The sequence below is a fragment of the Corvus brachyrhynchos genome, unplaced genomic scaffold (assembly GCF_000691975.1).
Source record: "Corvus brachyrhynchos isolate BGI_N302 unplaced genomic scaffold, ASM69197v1 scaffold97, whole genome shotgun sequence".
Lineage (NCBI taxonomy): Eukaryota > Metazoa > Chordata > Aves > Passeriformes > Corvidae > Corvus > Corvus brachyrhynchos.
Genome location: NW_008239758.1, coordinates 7,076,095 through 7,080,845, shown reverse-complemented (window position 1 = coordinate 7,080,845; position 4,751 = coordinate 7,076,095).

Sequence of the window (4,751 nt, the reverse complement as noted above, 5' to 3'; positions counted from 1 at the left end):
CAGCAGGAGCCAGCAAACTCCTGGGGTCTGGAGAGGGCTGGAACTTCCACGTGTTCTGCAGACCATGGTCCCCCATTATCCTTTCTTTGGGCTTCATTTCAGATCCACCCTTTCCTCATCTTCTCCTTTCAAAACAAAGCTAGGGAGACATTTTTCCTGCAAGTAAATACATGTAGATTTGGACAGATCCAGTGGTGTGATTTGTGCGGAGGGGTTTGCAATGTGAGCATCCAGCTTAGAGACCACAGGGCAGGGTGGGGCAGGAGTTTCCATTTGGGTCTTGCTTAAAACTGCTGTGGGAGGCTCTGGCTGTCAGGGTCTCTGCTCCCACCAGTACAGCAGCAAGAACAAGCTCTTAAGATCTCCTGATCTTCTGGTTTCTCTCCCAGCCATCAGGCTTATTCCCTGGCTTCTAAGAGTGAAGGTCCTGACCCAGGAGCTGCAGCCATGGAGGAGATGAAAGTAAGCTGTGGGTGAGAGTGGGATGTGAGCTCCAGGTAAAAGCTGAGCTTTGCAGGAATGGGGAAAAGGGGTGCTGTGAGCTTGCACTACTTTTTTTTTTCACAGGGCATGCTATTTGTGGGCTTTTTGAAGTCACAGCTCTTGAACCTGAGATTATTTGGCATGCTCAGCTTTCATTAATACAACAAAAGCTGTGAGTTTCTAGCCCTCGTGGTTACAGGGGAAAAACTTGAAAAGAAACCCTGAGAACCAGAAAAAAACCATAGTAAAATTAAAAATAGATGGCATACAGAAAGATTCCCACAGATATTACTCCAACAGAATTCCTTGCCACTACCTTGCTGCCTGATCTGTGTTGGGTCACTCAGACCAAGCCACCCCAACCCTGTAATGCCGAAAATGTCATGTTCCAGCACTTGGCCAAACTACAGAGCAGCTGCTGTCACTCCAAGCTGTATTTTAAAATGCCTGGATTTAGCTGTGAAGATGACAGCACCCCCCTCCACGCCTCTGTTTTCCTTTTCTGTGGCATGAGGATAATAGCATTGGCTCATTGTCATAAATCACATTGAGCCCTTCGTCTGAGGTGGGAGGGGATGCTTCTCGAAGAACCTCAGGCATTTTGGAAGCATAAGTCCTGGTGAAAATCAGTTTGCAATTAGTCTTAGATGATTTTTGAAATTATTATTTCTCTGCTGGAGGGTGTTATTGCTTTCACTCTGGAACGGGAGCTTTTGCTTGCAAAGGTTTTCCCCAGTTCCTACCCAGCTGCTAAACAAGCCCTTCTCCAGGTCCTGGAGGCCTGAGGCTGGACACACATTCATGGGTCCAGTGCCCTCATGGGAGTGACCTCTGGGCACTGCTGGTGCTGCTGCCTTCTCAGCCAGGAGCTTTCCAAATCACTGCCATTCTTGGATTTCTCTCCCTTCATGGCTCTGGCTGAGCCCTTTGAGTGGCTTTTAAATGCCACCTCCCCTGGGACTTGTTAAAGTGCTTTATCAGTGCCCATCTTCCTCTGCAGGGATGACCTTTAACTCATCCCTGCTGCTGCTACCTGACTCAGATCACCTTGGAAGAAAGGTTGCCATGGTGATTTCATATTCAGCTCAGCCAAAAAAACCCAGCTTCTGTATCTTATTAAATGCTGTCTTTTGAGGACCCTACACATGGAGAGCCAAGGCCAGGGGTTGCCTGCATTCACTACAGCCAGGAGTTTGGTCACCAGGAGTTTCCCTGCCAGCCAGCCTCGCTGTTCCTTACCCCCTTGCCAAGCCAATATGCCTTGTTTTGGGTTTGGGTTTTTTTCCCGTGCTAGGTTGTAAGCTGGGGGTTTGAAGCCATTAGTATTACTATGAAAACACTCCTCTGCAAAATGTCAATCTGCCTTTTCAAGGGGATTTTTCACTGCTCTAATCTAAACCGTGCTGTCAAATGTCAGGAACGGATGTTTAATGAGGATCAGTTGGAAGCCTTAATTGGATGAGTATTCAATGGGCTTCCCTTTTTTGGTTGTTGTTTTATCCTTGGGACTCTGTTTTCACAGAGATCCTTGCTAAATTTTAGAAGCTAATCTCCATTTAAACTACAAGCTCAGGGAACTGTGGTCCTTGGGGGCTGCTGGGAGCCATGGCTGTTGTGGACTTTCCTTGAATTTTTCTGGAAGGCAGAGAGAAAACCCATCCAGAATGCTTCTGTGGGAGCAGTGAGGACCAGCTGGGGGCATAGGCAGTTCTCTTCTTGCAAAAAACTAAGTAGCACACATGGAGAAAACAGTCTAAAGGCATCAAGGTCGTGGAGAGATGGAGAAGAAGCCCAGGAGTGTTGTGGTGGCTGGCCCAGGGCTCCCTTCTCCACTGAGAATGTGAACACAGAGACACGAGGAAGGGGACCAGCTCACAGACATGTCCAGATGCATTCATCTCCAGATGGATTGGGTACCCCAGTAGTAGGCAGCAAACCTCTGATCCTTTCCAAGGCCAGGAACAACTCCAAACCCTCATAATCCCTTGAAAACAGCCAGGGATGATGTCTGAGTGCCCTGCAGCTGCCTCTCTGGGCCTCATTAACTCCCCTCCATCCTGTTCCATGTTTTCCTGCTGTCACCTCTGTCAGAGGCAACAGGTGCTGCACAAAATGATTTTAGTGTGCCTGTCACTAAGCACAAAATGCATCATGCTCTGTCGTCTCAGAAATTACAACTGAAACTCCTCTGAGCCATCCAAAGATCATCCCAGCCCAAATCCAACATCCTCCTCATCCCACCTCCTGGCGTGTGATCCTGCTCCCAATCCTCTGGCATGTACCGTGTTTCTGGCAGACAGATGTACCTGATGGGGAAACAGCCACTTGGCAGATGCCCACAGCAGCCTGGAAGCCCCCCTGCACTTTATTGTCTGTGCAGCATGTGCTTCCTGACAGGAAAACCTTTCCCAGAGGGTTTATTTCTCCATGTGAACTCAGTGTCCCGAACTCCTTTACACGAACAATCGTTCTTTGATTTTCTTTCCCCCCCTACAAAACAATTTATAACAGATGATTGTTAAAACATCCTGGTTTCCTCTAGTCGTGCCTTTATTGTGTTTTTAATTAAAACCTTGGGAAGACCACAAAAGGCACATCACAGATGCAAGTACTTCCATGCCCTGTTTCACATTAAACACCCATAAATACCCGCACACCCCTTCAGCACCTCCCAGCCCCCTTTGGCCTGTGGCACACTCAGGGGTCTACATTTTTAACAGACCATTTGGCTCGGAACTGGCTCCTATTCCAACACACATGCAACACCTTCTCTCCACCCTAATTGCCTTTCATTTAACACATACAACTACCGAAATTGCTTCTTCCAAAAATAAACCACAGAATGTTCAGAGCTGCCTTGCTTCTCAGATGTTTTTTGTCCAAGAAATTTGTGCCCTCCTGGTCTCTCCTGAGAATCCCAGGAGGAGGCTGGCATGCTTGTAAATTGCCCCTTCCATAAAATCCTGAGAAAAGGTGCCGTGAAACCCATGCTCGAGGCAGGTGAGACGCACAGGTTACAAATCACAACGCCTGCCCAGTCATTTCTAGCCATTTGTTATGGTGTCTTAAGTCAGCAACCTCAACAACTCCCCTGGTCTCCAGCCAGGAATAAAAGTGCTGAAGGAAATCAGGCCACGGTAATTTCCCCAAACCCCAGAGCTAACATGCATGGCAATTAATTAATTTAGTGGAGAGAGGGTTTTTTTTCTGCTATGAGCTCTCCCAGGGGCTGTCACAATAGCCCATCTCCTTGGCGGTCATCCCATGGCTTTAATCATGTGTCCCACACAGTTCTGCAGGAAAATTCAGCAGAAATGTTTCCAGCATGGTCCCTGAAATTCAGCCTCTGGGGTTCATCTTTCAAAGCAGAAATGTGACCTGAAGAAGCAGATGAAATCGTGGTGCTGCTGGGCTGTAAGTGCCTCTTGATTTCAGTGAGGTCAGGACAAGTCCCACCACACGCTGGCTTCTCAGTGCAAAAAACAGCACAGCATGCTAAGACTTGGAGTCTTTTGGGGCTAATTATTTGTCTTAAAAGAAAAGAAAACATCCAAGTCTGGAGCTTGTGGTTAATAAAGAGCTTGTAGGAGCAAAGTTCATTTTCCCTAGAGTTGTTTTAGTCATGGAAGAGCTTCAAGAGATCTTTCCCGAGCTTCCTTGAATTTGTCATTGAAAGTTGCCTGAATTATGCCTGCAAACCTCTTTAAATCTGATCACAGATGGAGCATAAATGCCATGTTATTGAAGTTGAAGGACACAGCTTACTTTCTGGGGAATAATACATTGGAGGAAGCTGATACAGAACCACTAGGATGATTCTTGTTTTGTTTTCTTTTAACCGTGTCTCCTTCAAAGCTTCCATACACAGCACAATACTCACCCACCCCCGTAACTAATTCATTATTTTACAGCAAGTAAAATCAAACAGGAGACAAATGATTGTTGTTTAGTGCCATTAGTTTCAATGGCTTTGCACAATATTTGAGTCATTGGCTCTCGTCTTCCTTTGGAGGAATCCCAAATCTGGATGAATCTACGCGCATTATAAACCATCCATGGGGCCAGGCCAGGCCTGCCTAACAGATGGACGTCCATATGCTTTGGCTCTGCACCCATATGGAACACTAATATGCAGTCCAGGAATAGAGCATGCCTCTTCTCCTCTTCCTAGCAATCTCCAATCCAAAGTCCTTTCCAGACACAAGCCGAGTTAAGCAAGTTCATCTGGAAGCAGTGCAGCAAGACACTGCAAGACTGATGGTCCAAAC